The sequence below is a fragment of the Setaria italica genome, chromosome IV, assembly GCF_000263155.2.
Source record: "Setaria italica strain Yugu1 chromosome IV, Setaria_italica_v2.0, whole genome shotgun sequence".
Taxonomy (NCBI): Eukaryota; Viridiplantae; Streptophyta; class Magnoliopsida; order Poales; family Poaceae; genus Setaria; species Setaria italica.
The window spans coordinates 5,114,042-5,120,939 of NC_028453.1; the positions used below are offsets into that span (position 1 = coordinate 5,114,042).

Sequence of the window (6,898 nt, forward strand, 5' to 3'; positions counted from 1 at the left end):
CTCTTGCTTGCTATGCGGCCCATTTAGTGAGCTCCCTCGCTCACTCTCACATGCGTGTGGATGTGAGCCCAAAAAATTCGCCGCCTTCGGCCAGGCTAGCCAGCCAGATGCTGACCGCGACTCCGCGAGCAGCGGCGCCGTGCCGACGTGCCGTTAACGGCATGCCGGCGACTGCTTGCCGCCGGGGGCGCCACATCCTTGCCGCTCGAGTGCGTCTTGTGCGCAGGCGTCGGAGGGCGAGTACGTTTCGGAATTCGGACGGTGCCTTAGCTGGGCAACCGTCTTCAGGGCCCCGTGCTCCAGGAAACCAGGTGTTTGATGAAATGCCTCACCGAGTGCATGGCGTGGATGCAGGCTGCTCTCGAGGGTTTTCCGTGCACTGGTGCACGGTGAGTATATTACAGGGCTGGCGACTAGAAGCTGGGAGTGGATGGTTTGGTGTGCATTTGTGATCATGGCATCGCTGGCAGTGCCCATGACCCATTGGTGCTGTTGCGCGGGCCCCCCCCACCCCCCGAGTTGCGCTAGAGTTGCTTGATGAAATGCGTAGCAACTCACGAATCAGGTACTGGTGGTCTTTCATATCAACTAACTACTCCGAAATGTTTGTTTAACCGAACGGAATGATGTCAGCTTCACGAATGGTTCAAATGTTGAATTTGTTTTGTTCTCTTGAAAGTTCAATGCAAGACTGGACCTCATCTGAAGTTCAAGCAAGAAATTGCCCCTTTATTTCGTAATAGTTTTTACTTTTGTGGTCCCAATATCAAGGTAGCTACTCGTTTAGGGTTTATACTAAATCATATGATTAGTGTGGTTCGGTACTGTTTGTCTTCCCTCTAACTAAATAAACATTAGATCTTAGGTAACAACAGAGGTGCCTTGTTGTCTCCACGTATGATATGAGGTAAGCATTCTTATCTATGGTATTCTCTATTAGTTATTTATTGTGTAGTTGCTTGGTTTTTCTCCTAGTATGTTACTAATATTGGTGCATGACGTTACCTATGTTGTCCGTACTGTTAAAATGAGAATCATACCTAATCTGATACCCTGCTTGGGACAGATTTATTAGTGTGGAGAACAATTCACTCAGGCAGTTGATGGCTATCCTAATTGTCTGGAGCTTGAACATTTTACCGACCCATGTCAGGTTATTCATTGTCAACCTATGCATTATTGCCAATTCCATACCTTTTTTTTTCAGTCCTGTTTTCTTGGTCTTGCTTATTGGGTATGACACTTTCATGTTACTTTTAAATCATATTGTATATTGAGTTTATAGTGTATATTTTTTTTATTACGCCTCCATAACTGTGTCTATTTAATACCAATGTGTTTTTCTACGTTTCTTGTTGCATTGCGATGTTGCCAATTACTTACTTGGAGTTGCTTAGTGGGTGATTTTGTCTGTATGTGTTTCTTTTTGAGTCACTCTATTTAACTAATTGATTTAAGTGTCAATTGCCACTTACCTTTCAGCATTTCATTTAGATTATAGTTGACCAAAGCATTAACCAATAATCACTTTTGCTTATTTGTAAGATATTTATATGTTTAGCTCAGGATATTATGATAAATAAAGTTGAACATAACTCAAATTTCCATGACATAATGTGTTGGGATTCTGTTGTCCATTAGCCGCGAACTGAAATCTCTGTGTCATGTCATTGCCTTGTCATCACTAACTGGCCATCAGTTTCATTTCCTTTCTGCAATTTACTATTCTGGATTCTAGGCGAAGTCTATGGCCTATAGGAACTGGAAATAGCTGGAAACTATGGTCCAGAATACCCTTATGTTACTACATATTAGAGGTTTGCAAACCTGAACCTTATATATGTAGCCTAAGCACCTAATCCAACTGCAGAAGCATCTGCATTCCGATTCTTTGTAGAAAGACATGGAAGGTGCTATTTTCAGCTTGACTGAGGGCGCGGTTAGGAGTCTTCTATGCAAGCTGGGCTGCCTTCTCTCCCATGAAAGTTGGTTGCTACAGGGCATCCGTGGAGAGATGCAATACATCAAGGATGAGCTCGAGAGCATGAATGCCTTCCTCCGCACCCTCGCCATGTCAGAGGGCCCTGACGACCAAGTGAGAATCTAGATGAAGCAAGTGAGAGAGATTGCCTATGATGCTGAGGACTTCATTTGATGAGTTCATCCATCATCTAGGTGAGCCATCAGGAATGGGCTTCCTTCGACAATAATCAGTATGCTCGGCACACTAGTCTGCCGCCGCCGCATTGCCATCCAGATACAAGAACTGAAGGCCTGTGCCCGGGATGTTGGTGAGCGGCGATCACGTTATGATGTGGTGCTTCCAAGGACCGTACATAGAGGAGGTATCCCACAACTCACAAAGCATGCATCTCTTCACCTTGATCCACAGCTGCATGCTCTCTTTACAGAAAAGGCTCAGATGGTAGGCATTGATGAACCGAGGGATGCACTTGTAAGCTGGCTGATGGAAAATGATCCCCAGCTTCGCGTGCTAGCCATCGTTGTATTTGGTGGCCTCGGCAAGACCACGTTAGCAAGGATGGTGTGTGAGAGTCCTATGGTGAAAGGCGCTGATTTTCATTGCTGTCCATTGTTCATTGTGCCTCAGACCTTCAACATCAGGACTCTGTTTCAGCACATGATAAGAGAGCTGATCCAGCGACAACACAAGGCAATGGCAATAGCGGGAGGCAAGCATGGCCATTTCACAGATGAAAACTTGGAGATAACCGACAAGCAGGAGGTTGCAGTACTGGCTGAGAAGCTCAGGCGATATTTACAAGACAAAAGGTACTCCGGCTGTTTTTGTTATATTTCTCCCCCTAGTAGTGAGCTGTCATACGTTTTCTGTTGCGTTAAAGAATCAACTGATTGGTGTATTCTTCTGAAAAGTTGAACACAAATAAATGAATAATGGCGTACCTTTTGAGGGTAAACTTACTCTAATTTTCTGTAATGAAAACATTGTTGAGCAATGACCTATGCATTGATTCCTATGCTCTTACATATATATACTTGTACCTGGTTTGATTTGGAAAGTCAACTGCGGCGGTGCCACCTTGTTCCTCTGTTGCCTGTTGCTGATATCACTTTTTAATTGCAGACTGGCTGATATCACGTTCAGCTAGCTGTTAGCTAAAGTGTAAAAAGATGTGATGTAAAATCATGTATTATCTGGCAAAAAATGATTATAGTTTTTAATTTTCAATTAGGGTGTGTAAGATCATTAGTTTCTCCCCCTTATCATTCTTTAAATCAAGTCTCAGCTACATATAATAGTTTGGAATATTGGATTCAGATGTGAACCATGAAAATCAGATATAGATGTGATGGACAAATGATGTGTAAGTTCAATATGCTCCCTTTAATTGCTTATGAGTTGGAAGGTCCGCTATCTAGAACAAGGTAGATAAGTAGTAGCCAGATATTCCATGGTTCACATCTGAATCCAATATTCCAAACTATTGTATGTAGCATGCAACTCAATAATAAATTTTTTTTGTTAGGCAAAAAAAATTAATTTCAACTTTGTTGAATATTCCTAGCTTGTCAAGTTCTGTTAACCTCCTATTCTTTGTCTTACAGGTACATTATTGCCCTTAATGACATATGGACCATATCAGCATGGGAGAGCATCAAGTGTGCACTGCCTTACAATAAGATGGGTAGCAGGGTGATAATAACAACTAGGAATGAAGATGTGGCCAAAATATGCTGTTCTCACCCCCATGATTGGATTTACAAAATCCAACGATTATCAGATGCTACATCACGGGAATGATGAGTTGGAGGAAGTATCAAACTGCATTTTGAAGAAATGTGGAGGCCTGCCTTTAGCAATATTGAGCATCGGTAGCCTCCTTGCAAGCAAGACAAATACAACCAAGCAGGAGTGGCAGAAGGTTTGTGACAACTTGGGCTCTGAACTTGAAACCAATCCTACTCTGGAAGGTGCAAAGCAAGTTTTGACCCTGAGCTATGATGATCTACCGTACCATCTGAGGGCCTGCTTATTGTATCTAAGTATTTTCCCTGAAAATTATGTGATAAAGAGGGGGCCTTTGGTGAGAAGGTGGATAGCTGAAGGTTTTGTTAGCCAAAGACATGGTTTAAGCATGGAGCAGATCGCAGAAAGTTACTTTGAAGAGTTTGTAGCCAGAAGCCTTGTACAGCTCGTGAGAATTGATTGGAATGGAAAGGTGAGGACCTGCAGAGTTCATGATATAATGCTAGAAGTCATCGTCTCTAAGTCACTTGAGGAGAATTTTGCATCGTTCTTATGTGAGGGAAGCACATTGGTTTCCCATGACAAAATTCGTCAGCTCTCCATCCACAGTACTCACAAATTGATGCAAAAAACAAGAGCAAGTGTATCTCATGTTCGCTCTTTCACAATGTCAGCTTTTGTTGAGGAAGTCCCATTCTTCTTTCCACAGCTAAGGCTGCTGAGGGTACTTGACATGCAAGGCTGCAGTTACTTGGATATGAACGTTCTGGAGTGTATCTGCAATGTTTTTCAGCTGAAGTACCTAAGCCTCAGAAAGACCAATATCAGCAAGTTGCCACCAAAACTGGGAAATCTGAAACACTTGGAGACGCTGGACATTAGAGCAACACTTGTCAAGAAACTACCAGCCAGTGCAAACAAGCTCAGTTGTATAAAGCACATGTTAGTTGGGCACAAGATGCACCTTACAAGGACAGCTAGCGTGAAGTACTTGAAGCCTTGCTCGGGTTTAGAGATTGCTCCTTTGGTGATCAAGAACATGGCAGTTCTGCAATCGCTTTCCCATATAGTGGTCAAGGAGCAGTCTTTGGTACTGCGGGATATCAGTATGCTGCAAAAGCTAAGGAAACTTAATGTTCTCTTCCGCAATGTGGAAGTGAATTGGAAGGCATTCGTCAATTCTTTGGGGAAGCTGGCGAGCTCTCTTCGCTCGCTCTCCATTCACATTCTAGATGAAAAGGAGCATAGCTCACCACTGAACATTCTAGCTTCTGTAGACTCACCTCCTCTACTCATCTCTAATTTTGGCCTCACGGGAAGCTGAAGAATCTACCTCCTTGGATATCGTCGCTTCAAAGTGTGTCCAGGCTTACTCTTCGAAACACTGGACTACATGCCGAGGCCATCAAAGTTCTCGCAGACCTTCCAAATCTGCTCTGCCTCAAGTTCTATCACAAGTCATATACTGATGACTGCATAATATTTCCCCACGGTAAATATGCAAAACTCAGCATTTTAGTTATTAATGATCTGGAGAACATTAACAAGGTGCGGTTTGAGGAAGGTGCAGCTCCCACTCTTGGAGAGACTGACATTGTCATTCCTGCGAGAACCTAAGGATGGGATCTTCGGTCTCAATAATCTCAAGAAGCTGATGGAGATAGAGTTCTTTGGTAAAATCATACCATCCGTGGTGAATAAAGTGGTGGCATGCGTGAAGACACATCCTAACCCTCCAAGAGTTATCGGTGACGAATGGAATAGAGTAACTGAATACGCTTAACTACTTAACACTAAGCAACATTTATCAAAGGTTTGTGTGTTCTAGTAGCAGATACAACTACGTAAAGCTAATGTGCAGTTCAGTCCATTGTATTTAAGTGCTATGAATTACTTTTTTCACACCTTTCTGGCAAGTGAAAACTTGAGAGCAGCTTAAGTTACTCAAGCGAACCCTGGACTAATCTGTTTCATCCTGAAATTCTGATGGAGCGTTAAACCCATATGTGTCTCATAGTATCCGATGTATGTGAATGTGACCTAAACCTTTTTGTGAACTAATTCATATGTTGATCTCTTAATTAAGGTTGGTGATTGCTTTATTAGTCTGTTGCTGAAGCATCATAGTTCCACTCACGGTTCGGAAGTGTCAGAATGCTGGTCAGGACGCACAGATGATACAACTGAGAGCTCCATGGCAATTTTTTTTCATGTAAATTGGTGATTCAATGTTCACCGTAGAAACCTGCGTCATCCTGAGGCCGGAGAATTGTGAGAAGCAAGAGAGAGAGAGAGAAAAAAAGAGCCTGTCAGACAATCTGTAGGCCACCTCAGCCAGGCAGGCCTGACCGAGAACGATCCTCTACAGCCGCAGATCAGGATCAAGCCCGACCCTGGCCGTTAATCACGCTCTGACCCACAGATCATGTGTCATCAACCAAGCTTAAGTGCTTGCCTCCTTATTAGTCAAGGATGCAGCGGTACGATCCTATAGAACAGATCCTGTTCAAGTAAGGTCGTGCCGCACTTGGCGAGGCTTGCGTTTATAAGCTGGTTGACAGTTCCCCATGCTTCCGAGGTGGGACTTTGTTAACCTACTACCTGCCCAGGTTTCGTCCGGGTTCAGCCCAGAGCGGCGGAAGGAAGCGAAGCACTCTGTCCTGCTGGGCTGCATCCTACAGGACTTCCTCTGTTCTGGGCTCTTGGCCCACCGCGTAGCACCGACCGAACGATGGACTCGCCAGCGCGTCGGCTACCGGCCGACGAGGCATCGCCGCCGGGACCCGGCGACGACGACGTCGCCGCCTTTCCGGGGTGTGCGTCAGTGCGTGTTCGCGGACAAGCAGGCTGGCGGCGCGCGTTCCACGCCCCACACCGGCTCTAGTTCCTCCTGCCGCTGCTGCGCGGCGTTTGACAGCGCCACCAGAGCGAGCTGCCTATCCAGGAAGCGGCGGCGAGACTTCCGGCGTCCTCGAGCAGACAGAACCGTCGCGGTGGGCCTCCGCCGCTGCGCCACGCTCGCGCGATCCACACGAACTGGGTGGGCCTCAGACCACCGCCCTGCGGCCCATCAAGAACGCGAGCGAGTCCGATGGCTGCTCTGCTGAATCTAGGCCACAGGTGCTCGATCTGACGGCTCCCACGGACCCAGGGGGTGGACGGTATTGA

General features: G+C 45.4%; 1 pseudogene; it reads left to right on the forward strand.

Moving 5' to 3' along the window:
- The first annotated feature begins 76 nt into the window (after positions 1–76).
- On the forward strand, positions 77–5,832 carry LOC101763913 (annotated as a pseudogene).
- Positions 5,833–6,898: the final 1,066 nt, after the last annotated feature.